Here is a 24,245-nt window from a genome sequence, read left to right as displayed (position 1 = left end):
ACTCAATGGCTTTCTGTAGCTCATTTCTCGTGTGAAGCTGAAACCAGTTGGGTATTTTCAGCGGAGCCGACAACCTGTGTTGGAAAGGAACAGCAGATGCTAGTTCATAAGGAAGATATGATGGAGTAACTCAGCTTGTTCAGGCAACATCTCTGGAGAAAAAGAATAGGTGACGTTTCCAGTCGGAACGCTTCTTCAGACTGAAAGTAGAGATGAGGAAATAAATCGGAGGTGAGGAAAGGCCAGAATAAATCAGGGCTGGCAAAAGATAACCCTGGGATGGATGGATGGAGCCCATGATGGCCCATTGATGGCTGGGAAGGGATACAAGGATGTGAACAGTGGAATTACAGAGATGCTGCCTGACCCGCTGAGTTACACCAGCATTTGGTGTCTATCTTGGGTATTTCCAGCATTCGGTTTGTGGGTTCCTATTGGTGATGCATGACAACATTATGGAGCACTAATGTGCAAATGAAATTGAGTACAGATCAAATATGATCCAATTGGATTGCAGTAGTAGATAGACTGAATAGTCTTTGAGAAGGAACTGCAGATGCTGGAAAATCGAAGGTACACAAAAATGCTGGAGTACCTCAGCAGGTGGAGTAGACTTGGCCGAGTACGGGGCCGAGATTATCCTAATGTTTCGGATTGGATTATCCTTCGGTTTCGGCCCAAAACGTTGCCTATTTCCTTAGCTCCATAGATGCTGCTGCACCCGCTAAGTTTCTCCAGCATTTTTGTGTACCTTCGAGCTGAATAGTCTGTTCCATGGGTCCTATGAAGCACTTTGGTACTTTCCTAAACATTAAAAAGCTCTATATAAATCCAAAAGGAACATACTATTGATACTAAAATATTGAAATAAAACCAGCAACGCTTGGATAAAATCAAATCGGGCATCATCAATGGAAAGAAAAGTACGTTTGCTCTCTCCACGAATGTTCCCTAGCCGCCTGATTTGTATCCAGACTTCTGTGTTGCTCAACCAAAGCACAATCTTTTTTTCCATGAATCTAATGCCAGAAGATGGTTCTGCACCTCATCCAAGGTAGAAATTCATCTTCAACTGAATGCACCAGATGTGCTAACAGAGGCACAAATGAAGTGCAGGTACTGGATTCTTGAATAAAACATGAAGTGCTGGAGGAACTCAGCGGTCAGGCATCATCTGTGGAGAGAATGGACAGGCACTGTTTTGGGTCGGGACCCTTTTTCAGACTCTTTTTGGGATTGCTAATTAGCCTGATTAACCTGAATGCTACACATTCAGAGGTGGTGACATTGGAGTGGGTAAGGGGAATGGGGAAGTCGGAAGTAAGGTCCCAACTTGAAACGTCGCCTCCCCTTTCCCTCCAATTATGCTGCCTGACCCACTGAGTTCCTCCAGCATTTTGTGTTTTACACCGTATAGACAATAGGTGCAGGAGTAGGCCATTTGGCCCTTCGAGCCAGCACCGCCATTCACTGTGATCATGGCTGATCATCCACATTCAGTACCCTGTTCCTGCCTTCTCATCATATCCCCTGACTCCACTATCTTTAAGAGCTCCATCTAACTCTCTGGAAAACATCCAGAGAATTGGCCTCCACTGCCTTGATGGAGGGCCAATGAGCCAGAGAATTCCACAGATCCACAACTCTCGGGGTTGAAATAGTGTTTCTTCATCTCCGTTCTAAATGGTCTACCCCTTATTCTTAAACTGTGGCCCCTGGTTCTGGACTCCCCCAACATCGGGAACATGTTTCCTGCCTCTAGCGTGTCCATTGAAGTTAGCTTCTGAAATCTGGTGCTATTGATTTCAGTGGAATCGTATTTCTGGTCTACATGCCACTCATTGAGTATCTAGATTTTTTGCTTGCACACTTTCCAATTATATTAGATCATACCATGCATGAGTACACTCGAGCCACACACAAATATAACAGGTAGCGCAAAGAGAAAAACACTTAGAGAGAAAATGTCCAGCATCCACAATGAAGGTAGGTTGGAAGATCGGGACTATCCCCTAACTTATTTAGTTTAGTTTAGAGATACAGCGCGGAAACAGGCCTTTCAGCCCACCGAGTCCAAGCCGACCAACGATCCCCGCACATTAACACTATGCTACACACACTAGGGACAATTTACGCCTACACCAAGCCAATTCACCTACAACCCTGTACGTCTTTGGAGTGTGGGAGGAAACCGAAGATCTCGGAGAAAACTCATGCGGTCACGGGGAGAACGTACAAACTCCTGGGGGAGTTGGGGGAGGTGGGACCAGTACAAACAGGACGGTCTGCACCTGGACTGGAATGGAACCAATGTCCTTGGGGGGGGTGTTTGCTACTGCTGTCGGGGAGGATTTAAACTAATGTGGCAGGGGGATGGGTACAAGAGCAGAGGGGCAGGGGGGTGTAAAATGAAGGTAGAAGCAATAGGTAGCAAGGTGAAAAGTAAAAGTGGCAGGCAGACAAAACCAGGGCAAAAATCAAAAAGGGCCACTTTTCAACATAATTGTATAAGGGGTAAAAGCGTTGTAAAAACAAGCCTGAAGGCTTTGTGTCTCAATGCAAGGAGTATTCGTAATAAGGTGGATGAGTTGAACGTGCAGATAGCCATTAATGATTATGATATAGTTGGGATCACGGAGACATGGCTCCAGGGTGACCAAGGCTGGGAGCTGAACATCCCGGGATATTCAATATTCAGGAGGGATAGAGAGAAAGGAAAAGGAGGTGGGGTAGTGTTGCTGGTTAGAGAGGAGATTAACGCAATGGAAAGGAAGGACATTAGTTTGGAGGATGTGGAATCGGTATGGGTAGAGCTGCGAAACAATAAGGGGCAGAAAACGCTGGTGGGTGTTGTGTACAGGCCACCTAACAGTAGTAGTGAAGTTGGGGATGGCATCAAACAGGAAATTAGAAATGCTTGCGACAAAGGCAAAGCAGTTATAATGGGTGACTTCAATCTACATATAGATTGGGTGAATCAAACTGGCAGGGGTGCTGAGGAAGAGGATTTCTTGGAATGTATACGGGATAGTTATCTAAACCAACATGTAGAGGAACCAACGAGAGAGCTGGCTATTTTAGACTGGGTATTGAGTAATGAGGAAGGGTTAGTTAGTAGTCTTGTTGTGTGTGGCCCCTTGGGCAAGAGTGACCATAATATGGTTGAGTTCTTCATTAGGATGGAGAGTGACATTGTTAATTCAGAAACAATGGTTTTGAACTTAAAGAAAGGTAACTTTGAGGGCATGAGACGTGAATTGGCCAAGATTGACTGGCAATTAATTCTAAAAGGGTTGACGGTGGATATGCAATGGAAGGCATTTAAAGACTGCATGGATGAACTACAAAAATTGTTCATCCCAGTTTGGCAAAAGAATAAATCAGGGAAGGTAGTGCATCCATGGATAACAAGGGAAATCAGGGATAGTATCAAAGCAAAGGATGATGCGTACAAACTAGCCAGAAAAAGCAGCATACCGGAGGACTGGGAGAAATTCAGAGACCAGCAGGGGAGGACGAAGGGCTTAATTAGAAAAGGAAAAATGGATTATGAAAGAAAACTGGCAGTGAACATAAAATCTGACTGCAAAAGTTTTTATAGATATGTGAAAAGAAAGAGATTAGTTAAAACAAATGTAGGTCCCTTGCAGTCAGAAACAGGTGAGTTGATCATGGGGAACCAGGATATGGCGGACCAATTGAATAACTACTTTGGTTCCGTCTTCACTAAGGAAGACATAAATGATCTGCCGGAAATAGCAGGGGCCCGCGGGTCAAAGGAGGTGGAGGAATTGAGTGAAATCCAGGTTAGTCGGGAAGTGGTGTTGGGTAAATTGAATGGATTAAAGGCCGATAAATCCCCAGGGCCAGATAGGCTGCATCCCAGAGTACTTAAGGAAGTAGCTCCAGAAATAGTGGATGCATTAGTAATAATCTTTCAAAACTCCTTAGATTCTGGAGTAGTTCCAGAGGATTGGCGGGTAGCAAACGTAACCCCACTTTTTAAGAAGGGAGGGAGAGAGAAAACGGGGAATTACAGACCAGTTAGCCTAACATCGGTAGTGGGGAAACTGCTAGAGTCAGTTATTAAAGATGGGATAGCAGCACATTTAGAAAGTGGTGAAATCATTGGACAAAGTCAGCATGGATTTACGAAATGTAAATCATGTCTGACGAATCTTATAGAATTTTTCGAGGATGTAACTAGTAGCGTGGATAGGGGAGAACCAGTGGATGTGGTGTATCTGGACTTCCAGAAGGCTTTCGACAAGGTCCCACATAAGAGATTAGTATACAAACTTAAAGCACATGGCATTGGGGGTTCAGTATTGATGTGGATAGAGAACTGGCTGGCAAACAGGAAGCAAAGAGTAGGAGTAAACGGATCCTTTTCACAATGGCAGGCAGTGACTAGTGGGGTACCGCAAGGCTCAGTACTGGGACCCCAGCTATTTACAATATATATTAATGATCTGGATGAGGGAATTGAAGGCAATATCTCCAAGTTTGCGGATGACACTAAGCTGGGGGGCAGTGTTAGGTGTGAGGAGGATGCTAGGAGACTGCAAGGTGACTTGGATAGGCTGGGTGAGTGGGCAAATGTTTGGCAGATGCAGTTTAATGTGGATAAATGTGAGGTTATCCATTTTGGTGGCAAAAACGGGAAAGCAGATTATTATCTAAACGGTGGCCGATTGGGAAAGGGGGAGATGCAGCGAGACCTGGGTGTCATGGTACACCAGTCATTGAAGGTAGGCATGCAGGTGCAGCAGGCAGTAAAGAAAGCGAATGGCATGTTGGCTTTCATAGCAAGAGGATTTGAGTATAGAAGCAGGGAGGTTCTACTGCAGTTGTATAGGGTCTTGGTGAGACCACACCTGGAGTATTGCGTGCAGTTTTGGTCTCCAAATCTGAGGAAGGACATTATTGCCATAGAGGGAGTGCAGAGAAGGTTCACCAGACTGATTCCTGGGATGTCAGGACTGTCTTATGAAGAAAGACTGGATAGACTTGGTTTATACTCTCTAGAGTTTAGGAGATTGAGAGGGGATCTTATAGAAACTTACAAAATTCTTAAGGGGTTGGACAGGCTAGATGCAGGAAGATTGTTTCCGATGTTGGGGAAGTCCAGAACAAGGGGTCACAGTTTAACGATTAAAGGGAAATCTTGTAGGACTGAGATGAGAAAATCATTTTTTACACAGAGAGTGGTGAATCTCTGGAACTCTCTGCCACAGAGGGTAGTTGAGGCCAGTTCATTGGCTATATTTAAGAGGGAGTTAGATGTGGCCCTTGTGGCCAAGGGGATCAGAGGGTATGGAGAAAAGGCAGGTACGGGATACTGAGTTGGATGATCAGCCATGATCATATTAAATGGCGGTGCAGGCTCGAAGGGCCGAATGGCCTACTCCTGCACCTAATTTCTATGTTTCTATGTACAGACAGCACCCATAGTCAGGATCGAACCCGGGTCTCCGGTGCAGCAAGCGCTGTAAGGCAGCAACTCTACTGCTGCACCACCGTGCTGCCCAAAGACTATTGTGAGGACTATTAAATAACAGAGGGAAGAAGTGATTTCTGACTCTGATGGTACATGCTTGCAGGCTTTTGTTTCTTCTGCCTGATGGGAGAGGGGAGTGAATTCCAGTGCAAGCATGCCAACAACACATCAAACAGAAAACCTATTTCTGGATATATTTTAGATGTCAAAAGTATATTTTTAGTTTGTTTTAAGCGTTCCGCAAGGATCCTCCACCATGCTTAGCGGTTTTACCTTGTGCATCTTTCACTGGCCTTTGGATGGTGGCTCTGTCCCTTTCGCAGTGTAAAACCTTTTATCCTGGTTAATCTTGGAGATAATAAACTTTTTGTTTAAAGCAATTACTTAATCCTGGTGATCTCCAGCATTAAGTAGGACTGTTATTGAGTTGGTAATAAATCACAGCTTAGCCAGGTGGGTGATTACTCAGAACTGCAATCACTCTTCGGGACCAACGCGATACCTTGGCAATTTTAAGTGCTGTAATTATACAAACAGCATGTTAACAACAAACAGTTTGTATGCAAGACAGTGAGTTGCCCCATGAATTTTTGCTCATTTTCATTTTTTTACTGCGCGCTCCTCCCGAGCAGAATGATACATAGATGTTATTAGCAGGTACTGGAAACACATCTGCTGGATGCAGATAATTTAGTCATCTAAGCACAATCTGTTTTTTTTCTCGAAAAAAGGACTAGATAGCACTGTCGTCAAGTGCCTTACACGCACCGTGCTTCCCAGTAGTATTCCTATTTAAAGAGGCCTCAACAACAACATCCCACTCATTGTTTGCAGCTTTAGGAAGAAATCTCAGGATTAGCACACTTACGAACGTGTTCTGCTGTTTACTCCCTGCCACTACATAAGGTGTTGATTCCTTGTGCTTCACGCATATCTACCTACCTACTAACCTCCCCGCATTGCCACCACAATGGCCATGAAAATTGCTCCCAATGGCCATGAAAATTAACAAGCTATGTGATAATGAATGATTATACAATAAGCCTGATCTATTGAGTGCCCATGTTCTTGTGTACATATACAAGGAGCACTCAGATGCTTGCCATAGAGGAAGTACAGAGAAGGTTAACCACACTGATTCCTGGGATGTCAGTACTTTCATATGAAGAAAGACTGGATAGACTCGGCTTGTACTCGTTAGAATTTAGAAGATTGAGGGGGGGATCTTATGGAAACTTACAAAATTCTTAAGGGGTTGGACAGGCTAGATGCAGGAAGATTGTTCCCGATGTTGGGGAAGTCCAGAACAAGGGGTCACAGTTTAAGGATAAGGGGGAAATCTTTTAGGACCGAGATGAGAAAAACATTTTTCACACAGAGAGTGATGAATCGTTGGAATTCTCTGCCACAGAAGGTAGTTGAGGCCAGTTCATTGGCTATATTTAAGAGGGAGTTAGATGTGGCCCTTGTGGCTAAAGGGATCAGGGGGTATGGAGAGAAAGCAGGTACAGGATACTGAGTTGGATGATCAGCCATGATCATATTGAATGGCGGTGCAGGCTCGAAGGGCCGAATAGCCTACTCCTGCACCTATTTTCTATGTTTCTATACGCTCACGCACTAATGCTCGTTCCCCTAACTCTTGCCAGCACAGATTTCTTAATAGGATCTTTGTAGATTCTCCAGTGCCCTCATTTTGCCTGTTGTAGCACAGTGATCCCCACCATGTTTAAATCAGCACATCACAGTGATTCTTTGAGGTGAGAGGGACAAAGTTTAAAGGAGATGTGCAAGGCATGTTGTGTACACAGAGGGTGGTGAGTGCCTGGAATGTGCTGCCGGGGGTGGTGGTTGAAGCAGATATGTTAGCGGCATTTTAAAAGATTTTTGGCTCGGCTTACAGATACGCAGGGAACAGAGGGCTATGGGTCTCGTGCAGGTTGATAAGTGATGGTCTTGCTATCGTGTTCACCACAGACATTGTGGGCTGAAGGGCCTGTTCTTGTGCCGAACGGTTCAGTGCACTCACATGCCACCAAATTGCCCAGCCTTTGTCATTAAACCCAAATGTAAAAGCAAACTATCCCATGCCATCGGGATGCAGGACGAAACTGGAGAAAACTGCAGGTTTACACTTATGCCCCTGTCCCACTTAGGAAACCTGAACGGAAACCTCTGGAGACTTTGCGCCCCACCCAAGGTTTCCGTGCGGTTCCTGGTGGTTGCAGGTGGTTGCCGGAGGTTGCAGGTAGTGGAAGCAGGTAGGGAGACTGACAAAAACCTCCGGGAACCGCACGGAAACCTTGGGTGGGGCGCAAAGTCTCCAGAGGTTTCCGTTCAGGTTTCCTAAGTGGGACAGAGGCATTACTCTGCAACGTTGCCTCTCGGTTCACTTTAGTTTATTGTCACTTGTACCGAGGTACAGTGAAAAGATTTTGTTGCTTGCTAACCAGTCAGCAGAAACACAGTAGATGATTTACAATTGAGTCGTCCACAGTGTACAGATGCATGATAAAAGGAATAAAGTTTGGTGTAAGACAAAGTCCAGTAAAGCCCAATTAAACACAAAAAGCTGGAGTCTGAAGAAGGCTCTCGACCCAAAACGTCACCCATTCCTTCTCTCCAGAGATGCTGCCTGTCCCGCTGAGTTACTCCAGCTTTTTGTGTCTTCAAATCTTCAATTTAAAGCAGCATCAGCAGTTCCTTCTTATACAAAGTCCATTTAAAGATAGTCAGAGGGTCTCCATTGAGGTGGATGGTAGCTCAGGACTATTCCCCAGTGGTTGATAGGATGGTTCAGATGCCTGATAACAGCTGGGAAGAAACTGTTCTTTAGAAAGAAGAAGGCAGGTGAATGAGGTTGAGAGGGAAAGATAGATCAGCCGTGACAGAATGGCGGAGTAGACCTGATGGACCGAATGGCCTAATTCTGCTCCTAGAACTTAATGAACACATGAATGTGGAGGGTTGATCCCAGCCTGCTGGAGCTGTGAGTTAGCAGCATGAACAGCTGTGCCACAATGCTGCCATGTTGTGCCATCAATAACAGCTGTGACTCGTGACCCAGATGGAAGTCCCACCTCTGAGGATGCAGCCCCCTGCCAACTCCTGCAAGATTGTACGAGGGTAACTGAAGATTCGTAAGTTCTTAAGTTTCTAGGAGCAGAATTCAGTCCATTAAGCCTACCCCACCATCCAATCATAGCTGATCTATCTTTCCCTCTCAACCCCATTCTCCTGCCTTCTCCCCGTAACCCCTGACACACTCACTGATCAAGAATCAGCCAATCTCCACCTTAAAATACCCATTGACTTGGCCTCCACCGCCATCTGTGGCACTGATTTCCACAGATTCACCACCCTCTGACTCAATAATCTCCTCCTCATCTCCTTCCCAAAGGTACAACCTTTTATTCAGAGGCTATGGCTTCTGGTCCTCAGCTATCCCACTAGTGGAAACATCCTCTCCACACCCACTGTATTCAGGCCTTTCACTAAGGTCTCTGGGAATGCAAGGCAATACAAGTGCGGCCTTCGTGCAACTTTGAATAGAGTAGAAAGTTGCAGCGCATGGCTCAGTGGTTTAATAACATTGACAACTCGCACTAATGCAGCAGCTGCATTGTAGGGAAAAAATGCCCTGGGCACTCAGCAGCGAAATAGAGAAAAATATATTCCTAAGCAAATGAAGAAATATTAGACATATCCAAAAATATGGTTAAAGAGGTCAGTCGTAAGGAGAGTCTAACTACCTTAGATCGGTGTCTTGATTGACCTCGGGTTTCTGTAAGAACTGATGTCAGGAAGGAGATTTCCTAAAACCCCTCTTTTTTTTTATATACCTTCAGCATCACACCGGATCAACTGTTAATTCTGTGAAAATCTTCTTTACTGGCCTGATCTTGCCTTCCTCCGGGGCTTTGCCAAAGCTTTGATCAGTGGAACATTATTTTTTTCCTTCCTCTTTCAAAGGTTTCCAAAATGCAGGCGGAATAGAAATGTTGCAAGCCATCCAAACCATTAAAGGCGAAAGCTTGAGACTAAGGGCTTAACCTCCGAAAGGAAATAATATATCGCCAGGCTAGGAAACAGATACAAGGGGATGGTCAGCTGGAAGGAACTTGGCAATCTGCAAACCAATTCTAGCTTTTACACCTTCCCTCTGAAGAAGGGTCCCGACCTGAAACTTTGCCTGTCCATTCCTTCCTAAAATGCTGTCTGTCCCACTGAGTTAGTCATTGTCATATGTACCGAGGTACAGTGAAAAGCTTTTGTTGTGCGCCAACTAGTCAGTGGAAAGCCAATACATGATTGCAATCGAGCCATCCACAGTGCACAGATACATGATAAAGGGAATGTTGTGAATGACATTTGGAGCAAGATAAAGCCAGCAAAGTCCAATCAAAGATAGTCCAAAGGTCTCCAATGAGGTGGATATTAGTTGAGGACTGCTCTTTAGTTGTTGGTAGGATGGTTCAGTTGCCTGATAACAGCTGGGAAGAAACTGTCCCTGAATCTGGAGGTGTGAATTTTCACACTTCTACCCCTTTTGGGGAGAAGAGGGAGTGGCCGGGGTGCAACTCATCCTTGATTATGCTGGTGGCCTTGCCGAGGCAGCGTGAGGTGTAAATGGAGTCAATGGAAGGGAGGTTGGTTTGTGCAATGATCTAGATTCCAGCATCTGTAGTTCCTTGTGACTCAAAATCTGTTCCATCCATTAAGGGGGAAATTCATGACATTTGGTCAATCTTTGGCTGCTCAACACCCGGCTTGAGATCTAAATATTCTGTTGGTTTATGTTTCATTCTCAAGAAGAAGAGGTCATTCTTTGCCATTCGCTCTTTGACCTTCTTTGCTGCCTTATTTTGTTTTGAAGGACCATTTGCAAATATAAGTAAAAATTTGAATGTTTGATTTAACCTTCAGGTAAGAATCATAAATAATGAATCCAGCTCCCCAAGCAGGCAATTAGTTTGCACAATTGAATATAGTATTACATATGTAAATCTAACCCAGACACCCAATGAGCATGGCTTCTTTTAAGAGTTCAGGAGTTTTTCCAATTAAAACATAATCATAAAATGCTGAAAATATACAGCAAGTCAGGCAGGATCTGCAGAGAGAAAGAAAACAGAGTTAGTATTTAGGTTTTGTAGAAAGGAACTGCAGATATACACAAAATGCACCTCTGAAGAAAAGGAATAGGTGCCGTTTCGTGTTGAGATCCTTCTTCAGACGGTAGATGCTGGTTTATACCGAAGACCGACACAAAATGCTGGAGAAACTCAGCAGGTCGGGCAGCATCTCTGGAGAAAAAGTGTGGGTGACGTTCTGTGTCTGAAGAAGAGTCCCAACCCGAAACGTCACCCATCCTTTTTCTTCAGAGATGTTGCCTGACCCGCTGAGTTGCTCCAGCACTTTGCGTCTATCTTTAGTATGTTAGGTTGGCGACCTTTCATCAGAACATAAGCAGTTTTAGACACGGGGAAAACGGAGGGATGTGATGGAAGGCATGGTGAGGAGATACACGTGTTATTTACGCTAATTCTGGCACTGCAGCATGTTCATTCTGTAAAGATGTAAGAGCGCACACTATAGCTTTTGTTACGGAGGAAGAAAAATGTCTCAGCTAGTTTGCAAAGGGGGGCACCTTTTATCGTAATTGCTTGAGGCAGTCGTTGAATCTTCAGGTGCTCGGCAAGTTTCATATATGCATGAGGTTGGCAGTGCTGCACTTCCCACCCATCTTATGCCCTGAGAGGATAACAACAGAGCCTCTTGTAACTTAATAAAATATGTTCTTGATGTTATTCATTGAACAAAAATATTTTGGCTTCCTTAAAGGGGAACAGTGGAGGACCAAAATGGAGGTGGGTGGACCTCCACACCTTTAATTAAATGATAAGACTTTAACGATGGGCTCCTGGAGTAAGTCTTGTCATGCCTCTGACTCTGGGACAGAGGAATGTCAACAAAGTGGAGTTGCATTTTGAAACATAGAAACATAGAAAATAGGCGCAGGAGTAGGCCATTCGGCCCTTCGAGCTTGCACCGCCATTCAATGTGATCATGGCCATTTGCTTGAAGATAGACGCAAAAAGCTGGAGTAACTCAGTACGTCAGAAAGCATCTATGGAGAAAAGGAATGGGTGACGTTTTGGGTTGAGACCCTTCTTCAGTCTTCAATCTTTGGTTTAAACCAGCATCTGCAGTTCCTTCCCACTCATTTTGCTTGAGACAACTTGACTACTTTAAGGAGCCAAAAAAAATACAGACCATTGGAGGAACTCAGCAGGGTCAGGGTGCATGTGTGGAGGACAACTGGGGTATGGACAGTGGGTGGGGGGGGGGGGGGGGGGGGGGGGGGGGGTGCAAGGTTGGGTAAGGCAAGTGGTAGTGAGATTTGGTGGGTCCAGAGGGTGGAGGAGGGATTCGGGGGCGGGAAGGATGGGTGGAAATAGTCTAAATGTAGAAACAAGGAACTGCATATACTTGTTTACAGAAAAAGACACAGTGTTGGAGTAACTGAGCGGGTCAGACAGCATCTCAGAGAAAGTGAATAGCTGACGTTTCGGGTCGAAACCCTATTTCATAATTCATCCAAGGAAAGACAGCAACTCGGGAGAACGTGAATAGGTGACGTTTTTGATCATTCTGAAGAAGGGTCCTGACCCAAAATGTTACCTTTCGCTGTTCCTTTCTCTCTCTCGTTTGTCATAACATACTGTGTTTGCATATTCTGTTGTGCTGCAGCAAGTAAGAATTTCGTTGCTCTATCTGGGACATATGACAATAAAACACTCTTGACTCCTCTCCAGATATGCCGCCTGACCCGTGGAATTCCTCCAGCACTTTGTGCCTTATTTTAAAAAGTGGAAACAGTATCTGTTGTGTCCGTGCTTCTTTCAGCTAATCGTTTGCATCCGCAAACTCATCCTTCCTGCCGTTGGGTGGGTAAAAGGGGTGTGTAACGACTTGCCTGCTCCTACAGCTCCAAACTGTCACTTTGAAAGCCGTGGCGCTCAATTATGTATTTGCCTTCTTTTGTCCAGAATTGACGTCGCTGGCTGTCTCAATACATCTCCCGTATAAACTGTTCCTTTGAGCATTTTTTGCGCCGAGGGCATTAACACTGATGATTCACAAACACGGAATAATAGAAGCAGACGTGTGTTGCTACCTTCCTAAAGAACAGACAAATATTTACATAAGGAGCTGTCTGCCGCGGATTCCCATGTGATTTGCAAACGCAAGTATTCTTTTCCCGACTGGCAGATTGGTTGGAACTTTCTGTGCAGAATAAAAGTTGTTAAAAATGTTTTCTGAGGGAACAGTTTTGCCTCCATTCCACATTACTGTGGGCCACAGTGTGTCTGGTGGAATATGATCTCAGTTTCTCTTCTGTTTTAAAAGAGCCCAACTCTTTACATTGAAGTCTGAAGGAGCGTCTTTTTGTGTCTATCTTCAGTTTAGACTAGCCTCTGCAGTTCCTTCCTACACTCTTTACGTTGAATGGCGAGGAGCTGGGAAAGTGGGTGGACTGTTGTTATTATCCCAGGACACGGTGATTCCCTGCTTCCTTTTCGATGATTGTGTTTTTCCCACCAGCTTGCACGTCAGTCGCTGCTCGTCACTCATGATGCTCGAGGCTCAAGCAACTTGGATTCAGCGTTATGCCAAAGTAGTTCGCCCAACTTTCAGCAGACTTTCAACCAGGTTCCAGTCATTTTCTGTAGACGCAAGAGACTGCAGATGCTGGGATATGGAGCAAAAATCAGACTGCTGGGAGGAACACCGTGATTGCATCGAGCACCATTTTGTGGGGGGGGGGGGGGGGGGGGAATTGTCAATGTTTTGGGTTGAGAACCTGAATAAGGACTGAGCGGACATCCTGGATCGGGAACCGAACGCGCGGGCAGAGAGACCTGGATGTGGAAATGGTGCCAAAACATGCATGTGGAAATGTAGGAATTTCACTGTGCAGTTACAAATAAAGCCCCTTTGAACCAATATAAAAAGGAGAGAGGGAGAGGGATGAGACAGAGGCGGGTAGGTGTTAAGGAGGACTGAAAAGGGGTGAAGAATGAAGGGCAGATGGAACCAGGTGGGGGAAACAAGGAACTGCAGGTGCTAGTTTATTTTTTAAAAATGGGCGGAATGTGCTGGAGGACTTTGGCAGGTCAGGCAACAACTGCGGAAGGGGCGGACAGGAAATGATTCGGGTTGCAAACTTTCTTCAGGTGGATTGGAGCTTTCTCTCCCCTACTCCAATCTGTCTGAAGAAGGGTCCGGATTCGAAATGTTGCCTGTTCATTCCTTCTAACGTTGCTGCCTGACCTGCTGACATCCTCCAGATTTTGTGTTTTGCTCACAAATTGAGCGTCTATAGTTCCTTGTCGTCTTCATTTCTGCCGGGAATCACCGTACCCAATGGGATGCTGTGCCTGGATATATGACCCATGCCAGAGATAAGGGAGGATGATAATACTTCCTTCTTCCTTAGGTTTAGTTTGGTTGATACAGCGTGGAAACAGGCCCTTCGGCCCATCGACCAGCGATCCCCGCATATTAACACTATCCTGCACATACTCCCCTCTACTGTAAATGTACTATAATACACTGTGAATACACCGTACACTGTATGGTTCGATTGAAATCGTGTATTGTCTTTCTGCTACCTGGATAGCACGCAACAAAAGCTTTTCACTGTATCTCGGTACACGTGACAATAAACCAAACTGTAACAGGAAGGACACTAGGGGAATGTATAATTATACCCAAGCCAATTAACCCACAAACCTGTACGTCTTTGGAGTGTGGGAGGAAGCCGGAGATCCCGGAGAAAACCCACGCAAGTGACAGAGTGAGCGTACAAACTCCGCACAGACAAGCACCCGTAGTCAGGATGGAACCCGGGTCTCTGGGGCTGTAACGGGCCTGTCCCACAAGCATGCGACGGCATGCGGCAAGCGCGACCAAACCAGAAGCGGGGGCCGCGCGGAGGTCGAGTGAGTGACATGAAGTTCGAACGAAATCCGCGGGAAGTTCGCACGTGATGCACGGTGTCGAGGCTGCTGCAGGCCGTTGCCGCGCGGCATATTTGAACACGGTCAGTTTTTCGGAGACCCGCTTGATGTCGGGACCAGCTCCGCACAACTCCATATACAGCTCCGGCGATCGAAGTGGGACCGGCCCCGCGAGGCTGTACGGCTAAAGCGACCACGTTAGGTCACGCTTGCCGCATGGAGTCGCATGCTCGTGGGACAGGCCCTTTAGGTCGCGCTTGCCGCATGGAGTCGCATGCTCGTGGGACAGGCCCTTAAGGCAGCAACTCTACCACCGTCCCCATTGTAGACAAGAAGGGTAAAGAAAAGTGCATGCTGAGAATCCTAGTTGCATTTACAGGTAGAAGGCATGGCCAGTGTGTGTGTTCCTTGCATGAATGAAGGGTTAGGGTGACAAAGGTCCTAGTTAACATTCCCGTGGTCATTGGAAAATAAATAAATTAAAGCGAGTGCCCGAGGCTAGGAGGTCTTGTGGTTTCCATGGGTTAGCAGGCTGCTTGTTGTTCAAATCCAACACATCTAAAGGGGATGAAAGCTTCTCCAGACTATTGGATCAAAGCCTCCTGTGTGGAATGAAGTTTGGGCTTTTCAGTCATGAATCCTTAGCACAGAATTATTCTTCATTCAAGATCAATTGCACTCAGATTAAAGATGAGTGATGTGGGAAGTGAAGGAATTCACACTGCTGCTGTGGGGAATACTATAACGCGGTAGGGAATATAGATATGAAAGAAAATACGATTTCTATTTATAGAGCATCTTCTTTAAATGCAAGCACTCCATGTCCAATGAAATTTGCTGCCTTTGCAGCACTGTTCTTTTCATAAGTTCATGAGTAATAGGAGCGGAATTAGGCCATTCGGCCCATCAAGTCTACTCCACCATTCAGTCATGGCTGATCCATATTTTCCTCTCAACCCCATTCTCCTGCCTTCAACCCATAACCCCGACACCTGGTCTAATCAAGCATCTATCTATCTCTGTCTTAAAATGTCCATTGTCTTGGCCTCCACAGCCTGGCGTCTCTGCTACTACGCCACCGTGCCGAACTGTTGTAAAGTAAAGAAGTGACAAATTCCACCCACAGCTTTGGGATAATGACTGGTTAAAATAATAGTATATGATTTTGGTTATGGATAATATTTCCCTGCTCTTTGAACAGTGTTGTGCAAATATTTACATCTACTTAAGGGTGAGCGAAATTTCTTGATTTAAGGTCTTGTTCAAAAGACAGAGGGAGCATTTGCAATGATTTTAGTCAATAGTCAGATTTATTTGTCCCACACATACACAATGAAGTGCAGTGAAATGAACTTGCCAGCAGCGGTACAATAAAAAAAAGTACATCCCCACAATACTGCACTGAAGCACCAGCCTCGACTATGGTTTCTGAAGTGATCTTTTGACTCGCAGCGTTGCCGAAGAGAGCACTTTGCCTTGAATTCATCGATGAAAGCAGCAGCAGGAATGTCACAAAACCATTAAACAGCTCATCAATCGGATAAATTCTGCTGGTACACAAAAAAGCTGGAGAAACTCAGCGGGTGCAGCAGCATCTATGGAGCGAAGGAAATAGGCAACGTTTTGGGCCGAAACCCTTCTTCAAATTCTGCTTCTCCCTGCGGACGTTGCCAACATTGCTGGGTATTGCCGTCATGTTGTGCTCTCATTTACTGTTCTGTAGCCTTGCACCTCCCCCACTTCAATCCTTCTAGGTCTGGCCTCTTGTAAGAACTGATAGTTACTGGCTTCTCCATTGCTGGCAGTGCATTCGTCTGCCTGGCCCATTGGTTCTCCTTGCTCCGCAAGCCTCTGACCCAGTGCCGTCACCAGGACAACGGGTCTTCATGGTCAAGTTAGGACTCTAACGTTTATAAAACATTTCGGGACTTGAAGAGTACAAGATGGCACCTTAAATGCGGCAACTCTTGTGCACAGACTCAGTATGGTCTACTACCTTACACTCTTATACATAGTATGATTGTGCCTAATGTAGGGCAGGTTTATTACTGAACAGTATTTAGAATATTGCGTTCAGTTCTGGGCACCATGTTATAGGAGAGATATTGTCAAGCTTGAAAGGGTTCAGAGAAGATTTACGAGGATGTTGCCAGGGCTGGAAGGTGTGAGCTATAGGGAGAGGTTGAGTAGGCTGGGTCTCTATTCCTAGGAGCGGAGGAGGATGAGGGGTGATTTTATAGAGGTGTATAAAATCATGTGAGGAATAGATCGGGTTGATGCACAGAGTCTCTTGCCCAGAGTAGGGGAATCTAGGACCAGATGACATAGGTTCAATGTGAAGGGGAAAAGATTTAATAGGAATCCAATGGTTAACTTGTTCACACAAAGGGTGGTAGGTGTGTGGAACAAGCTGCCAGATGAGGTAGTTGAGGCTGGGACTATCCCAACGTTTAAGAAATAGTTGGACAGGTACATGGTACGTGAGGCTACCTTGATCTGAAACTGACCTGGTGCATGCAGTCATTTCATGTATTGTTAGGACAGATGCCAGCTTATTCTGCCGGAATTTCCTGTATTGGTCTCATTTCCTCTGTTCTGCAATTGAGCCACTAAAGCTATTGTGCACCATGGATAGGACAGGTTTGGAGGGATATGGACCAGGCAGGCAGGTGGGATTAGCGTAGCTAGGACATTGTTGGCCGGTGTGGGCAAGTTGGGCTATGACTATATGCAAGAAAAATAATTTCACTGTACTTGGGTACCGGTGGCCATAAAGTACCACCAACTATCCTCTCCATTTGTCCATGTCTTTACAATGTTGCTGAAAACTTCCTATCTCAATAAGTTTCCGGTCTTCCATTTCTTATGTAGTTTAGAGTTACATTTTCTATAATACGTGAAAAACCTGCCAAAATAAAGGTACCATATGAATTCATTTAAAAAAAAAAATACAGTAAGGGCTCCATTTGCTCTGACTTCAAGAAGCACAGATGTTAATTAATGCACAAGAACCCGTTGGTGTGTTTTTAAATTCGTCTAGTTCTAATAATCGGTCTAATAATGGTATACATTTTAATTTTAATTGGTAATGGGAATCTTTCATAAAGTTTTGCAACTGGTGCAGGCAGCAAAGAGCTGCTGCATGAGGCTACCTTGATCTGAAACTGACCTGCCGCATGCAGTCATTTCATGTATTGTTAGGACAGATGCCAGCTTATTCTGCCGGAATTTCCTGTATGGGTCTCATTTCCTCTGTTCTGCAATTGAGCCACTAAAGCTATTTAATTACACTAAGAGTCTGCCCCGTAGGATATTATTATTGTCTGGCTACTTCCTGGTGAGGTTGAAGTACAGGACACTTGCAAAAAAAGTGCGTCTATTGTGGAAATGAAGATGTACTGATCTCACCCCCTCCCTCTTCATTGTGCGTGAAAACAAGGAATTCCGTTGCATTTTAAAAGCAAATGCCTAGTAATTGGATCAATTGGAACCTGTTTTTCACGAGCACATAGGAGTGTTGTTGCCCACATTGGATTGTGCTAATCATTTCTGCGTGAATCCATGTCTATCGGGAAATGGAGCCTCGGCATTTCTCTGCACTATTCACAATGCAACATTCCCTGCATCAATCACGCAAGTTCCACGAGTTCATGTTCGTTCCGGTGAAGGCGCTGTGCACGCGACAGCCAGACAGCCAACAGTCGCTTGTTTTTTCCTTTTTTTCCCTTTTAATTTAATTTTAATTTCAAGTTTTCATGTACCTTGTTGTTCGCTGTGACTGTTGGGAGACCAATTTCCCTCAAACTGTACCACACCCTCTCCTCCTTCTGTGATGGGATAGATGGACTCTCCTTCCCCCTCCCCAATCTTTGCACATCCCCAATCCTGAACTTTCCCCTCTTCACTTTATTTTCATGTATCATGCATCTTATTGTGTTTTATGATTGTTGGCAGACCACTTTCCCTTCTGGGATAAATAAAGCTCTATCGTAGCGTATAAACTGGTGCACCTATGATTTTTGCGCCAAATTGTTGCGTAAAATTCAGGAACATATTAGGTTGAAATTCCACTTGCGACGCCGATTACAAAGTTCTGTTCTACATCCATATAATGTTAGACTCATTCTACCTTCAGCTTTTCTTCCTACTCATTATTCGTTTGTGTTTTATCTTATCGTCCTTCGGCACTTCACGTCGCGATAACTACTTCACTGATCATTCCGCACCTTCCCATGGCATGGAGTCCAGGACTATCGAGACAAGAGATTGTGAAGGGGCATGCCACATGCAAGCACACACGTACACAGACATACATACGCACACTTATAATCCTCCCTTGTGGTTTGTCTCTTTTGTAGCTTATCTGTGGCGGCTGTAGGAATGCTTTCCTTAAGGTCACCGAGTCATATAGCATGGAAACAGGTCCTTCAGCCCAACTTGCCCACACCCACCAATATGTCCCATCTACACGTGTTGCACCTGCCTGCATTTGGCCAATATCCCACTAACCTGTCCTATCCATGTACCTGTCTTAAACGTTGAGATAGTACCTGCCTCAATTAGATCCACCAGCAGCTCGTTCCATACACCCACTGCCCTTCGTGTGAACATGTTACCCCTCAAGTTCCTGTTAAATCTTTCTCCCCTTCCTTCACCCTAAACCTATGTTCTCTGATTCTTGTTTCCCCTACTCTTGCCAAGAGACTCAGTGTGTCTACCTGATCTATTCCTCTCATAATTCTGTCCTGATGATGAGCGTACCTATGCACAGCACAGCAAAGACTCGGTGATGATGAATTCCCATCAGGAAATGCACAGATCCTCTTTTAGTGCATCTCAAAGTGTGCAAACCACACTGGAGCAGCTCCAAACCTCATCATCGTTGACATTTTTGTGCAGGGTGGCACGGTGGCGCAGCTATAGTGCTGCTGCCTTACAGCGCCAGAGACCCGGGTACGATCCTGACTGTATGGAGTTTGTACATTCTCCCCGTAAACTGCGTGGGTTTTCTCTGGGTGCTCCGGTTTCCCCCCACCCTCCAAAGACGTACAGGTAGGCAATTGTAAATTGTCCCTAGTGTGGTCCTAGTCCCTAGGATAATGCAATTGTGCGGGGATTGCTGGTCGGCGCGGACTCGATGGGCCGAAGGGAGAGTTTCTGCGCTGCGTCTCTAAACTAAACTAAACTAAAAACAATTGGGTGTAAGTCTTGCACACCGTGACAGTTTAATACACTGTACCTACTTCACTGTAGGTTACAGTGTTTAAGCTATTTTCTGTACTGGAAACGGGACAGGCTATTTATTGATGGGCCAACATAGAGTGGCACAATTTTTGCATAAAGTTTTGTGGTTTCAAGCTTGCAGCCGCTATCCTCGAGCGGGCGGGCTCTTCTCGAGCATTCCATTTGCGAATGCCATGGGGGATTTGCCCTGGTAAATCAGGTAAATGTAACCCTTGAACTCGCGAGAGTGCTTCGCTTTTGTTCATCTTTATAATCCAGAACAATGGAGCTGTCTGGGTGATGAACTGAGGTTGCTCCATCAAGCTCCCTGATCGCGGGGTTTGCAAACCCACCGCGGACGGTCTGCAAAGTCTCAAGTTTTAAAGAGATCACTAACAGGATCTCTCTGTGTCAGGAATTTCCTTTCTGTTTTGCTGGCTTTAAAGTTCCCGCAGAGGGAACTCGTTTAAATCTGGCGTTACACTAAGAGGAAAATTTAAGAGCAATCGATTTCTATTTATTTTTCTCTCGTTCTTCACGGACTAACTAATCACAACGAAAAATGTAGTTTGAAGAACTTTATTTTATCCCGTCGTACTTTGTTGGTAGAACTGAATTGACTTGGCCAACTCAACCTTCTTAAGATACAAAATGCTAGTGTAACTCACCAGGTCAGGCAGCATCTCTGGAGACTCCCGCACTTTGTGTCTTTTTTTTGTAAACCCGCATCTGCAGCTACGTGTGTCTACTGCTTTCTCCATTAGCATGGAATCTAAAAATGTAAATCCTTGATTTTGATTCAGTCAGCTCTGCCACCCCCCCCCCCCCCCCCCCCCCCCCCCCCCCTTCCCTCCTGGACCCTCCTTCCCCCATAAAAATGCACTACTACTATTGTATGTACGTATATATATAGTATATATATATTTTATTGCTCATTGTTCTGTGTTCACTCTTCTGGGTGAGATGCTAACTGCATTTTGTTGTCTCTGTATTGTACACTGCACAATGACAATAAAGATTGAATCTGAATCTGGAGGAACTACAGATGCTGGTTTACACCGTAGATAGATATAAAATGCTGGAGTAACTCAGCGGGACCAGCTGCATCTCTTGTAGAGAAGTCTGACGAAGGGTCTCGAACCGAAGCGTCACCCATTCCTTCTCTCCAGAGATGCTGCCTGGCCCACTGAGTCACCAGCATTTTGTGCCTATCCATTAGCCACAGTGTCTGGTTAACCATCAAATTAATACTAAAAAATGTTTGCTGGAATTGTTTGATTTTCTGTCGTAAATTCATGTAAAATAAGGACTAACGAAGAAAGGTGTCTGATATTTAACATTATTATATTGGCCCTGTCTTAACATTGAAGGCAGTAATTCTTAAACCAGATAGGTTTAAAATATGTAGTGTCTGGTACAAGTCTCTTCACGCTGGTCTGGCAACTTTAATAAACAATGCCGTTTGCTGATGGTTAAGTGTGAAACATGGCTTAATTTACTGCTTCAACACGTGTTCTTACTTGAAGGAATGTCTTTCTGCTTTATTTTCCACCAGCCTGTAATCTATTTATAACCCTGGAGGGCAGTCTGGACAAGAGGCAGGAACTGAGGCGGGTAATGCAGAATGAGGTGCCCCCGTGAGCACCAGTCTAGAGCATGAGCACCACTGTCCTACTTTGCAATGATAAAGTGGGACCCTAATTCCAGCATTGAAGCTCATTTTAGCAAAGTTGGCACGGGGAATTTGTGTGATGCGGCACTTTCCCATGATATTTATGGTATTCCCATGATGTGTTCGCTGGAATTTAGAAGGATGAAAGGCTATCTTATTCCAATTTTTTTATTTGTTTACTTTTTTTTTTTTCCCCTATCTACTTAATTTTATATTTTGATTGCTGTTTTTCTTAATTTGTTTTATTTATGGTGATGGTGATGCAATGTTTTATATCTCTTAAAAATCAATAAAAATGTAAGTGAAAAAAAAAATAGAAACATATAACATTCTTAAGGAATTGGACAGGCTAGATGCAGGAAAAATGCTCCTGATGTTGAGGGAGTCCAGAACCAGGGGGGTCACAGTTTAAGAATAAGGGGTAGGCCATTTAGAACTGAGATGAGGAAAAACGTTTTCACCCAGAGAGTTGTGAATCTGTGGAATTCTCTGCCACAGAAGGCAGTGGATGCCAATTCACTGGATGGAGTTAGATTTAGCTCTTGGGGCTAACGGAATCAAGGGATATGGGGGAAAAGCATGAAGAGCGCATTGATTCTTGATGATCAGCCATGATCATATTGAATGGCGGTGCTGGCTTGCAGGGACGAATAGTCACTTCTTGCACCTACTTCCTATGTTTCTAAATTTAATTTAATTTTAATTTTAGCATGGACACAGGCCCTTTGGCCCTCCGAGTCCGCGCCGACCAGCGATTTCCGCATAATTACACAATCCTACACACACTGGGGACAATTTTCAATTTTCCAAGCCAATTAGCCGACAAATCTGTACGCCTTTGGAGTGTGGTAGGATACCGAAGAAAACCCACGCAGGTCACGGGGAGGATGTACAAACTCCGTACAGGCAAGCACCCGTAGTCAGGATCGAACTCGGATCTCTGGCGTTGCAAGTACTTTAAGGCAGCAACTCCACCGTGCCAAAGTTGGTATGGGGAATTTGTGCGATGGGGCACTTTCCCATGATATGAACAATACAAGTTTCAAAGTAAAAACAACTGTATGTTGCTTCACCAGAAGCTGATCATTCAAATGCCGTGGCTATCTGACCTCCAGCACTGCACCTTTTGCACACAATATCTCAAGCACCCTGAAGTCTGGACAGCCTATGGGCTCAGCTTATATAGTATCATTTTATAGAGACATCAAACACTTTTAAAGTTGTAAGATTCACAAAGTTTGCAGTGGTTCTATTAGTCCAGTGTTTTTTCTGTACGTTATTATATCAAGTGTGCACATTTGACGAACTCTTCCAAGCACATCTCGGCATAATGATCCAGGGTACATCCCCTCTGAGGTAGCTCTTAATCCAGCTCTCGTTTAAACCACCAAGCTTGCCAGCCCTTCAGAGCAATATAACCATAATACTACTCGTTGACCAGGCTTACAGGGATATGGGCCAAATACAGGCAAGTGGGAGTAGTGTACATGGGACATGTTGATCGGTGTGGGCAAGTTGGGCCGAAGAGCCTGTTTCCACAAAGCATGACTTTATGACTCTAAAGGTCCCAACCCGAAACGTCATCTATCTATGTTCTCCAGGGATGCTGCCTGACCCGCTGAGTTACTCCAGCATTTTGTGCCTTTGCTTAGTAAACCAGCATCTGTAGTCCCTTGTTTCTACCTTCTAGGGTTCTAGTAACCAACGTGTGCCAAAGTATGTACATGTGAAAACTGGAGTTCAGACCTCCCCACTTTGAAACAAACCACTGTATTCATTAAACCTGAGAGAAAACAAACTGCTGTTGTTGCCAGAATTAGTCGAAACATTTTCCAAATGTTCATTTACCGTGTAAGTGCAATAGATTTTTTAAATTAAATTGATTTGATGGCATCTACAAAGCAAAACATTGCCAAAAATACATTGTTTAGTTCTTGGTCAAACTGGCCACTCAGAATAAACAGGAGGGAAAATTGCTTCAATTCCAACTAGATCTTCTATTGTGTTTGGGTTTTCTTTTGTTGTTCATCTCTTAGGTCAATAGATTAGCTTTTTTTTGCATGAAAGGGTTAAGAATTGTTTCTGAATTCCGCCTCGGCCTATCTCAGGTCGGCACGGCGACAGGTGCTCAGTGACCTGTGACCTCGGGCAGTTAATCAAACTGATTTGTGCTATTCGGAAATCTGAGACTGATAAATGGCCTTCTGAAATCAGAATGTGACTGGAGCTCGCTCAACACGACGTGGCTTTAAGCTAAATTCTGAAGTGTTTCGTTAATACTGTGCTGTGGAATGCCATGGAGCAATATATTGGCCAGTTTAATTGTGATATTGATCAGAGGGTGAGCCTCTAATCTGGATTACTGGATAAAAGAAGAGGGGGAGTGAAGCAACGACCAAACCTTTCTTGGAGAGAGAATTTCTTGGAGAAAGTGTTACAAGTAAGTTTAAACCCATTTAGACAGGTACATGGATAGGATAGGTTTAGAGGGATATGAGCCAAATGCAGATGGGGGCGACTAGTGTAGATGGGACATGTTGGTTGGTGTGGGGCAAGTTGGGCCGAAGAGTCTGTTTCCACGCTCTATGACTCTATGTAGACCACTGTCCATCCTGTTGTTATGGTCGATTTGCAAAAAGCCAGGCTTAATTTGAGTTGCACAGCATGGAAACAGAACCTTTGGCCCAACTCAGACTGGTCTAGAATTCAGAGGATCTATGAAGTAATTTAGAACCAACTGAAAATGATGGGAATGAAAGCATGATTTCACCTAACATCATCTGATTTTCACCCAAAGGATTGGGGAAAGCAGGAACTCTCTCAA

General features: G+C 44.7%; 1 protein-coding gene across 2 annotated transcripts in view; it reads left to right on the top strand.

The window, feature by feature from the left end:
* Positions 1 to 24,245, top strand: part of gli2a (GLI family zinc finger 2a) — a 442,689-nt gene that overhangs the window by 251,760 nt on the left and 166,684 nt on the right. The window lies entirely within an intron of this gene.

The sequence above is a fragment of the Leucoraja erinacea genome, chromosome 7 (genome assembly GCF_028641065.1).
Source record: "Leucoraja erinacea ecotype New England chromosome 7, Leri_hhj_1, whole genome shotgun sequence".
NCBI classification, from domain to species: domain Eukaryota; kingdom Metazoa; phylum Chordata; class Chondrichthyes; order Rajiformes; family Rajidae; genus Leucoraja; species Leucoraja erinaceus.
Note: the sequence above shows the minus strand (reverse complement) of the source record. Positions and strands in the feature narration are given on the sequence as shown.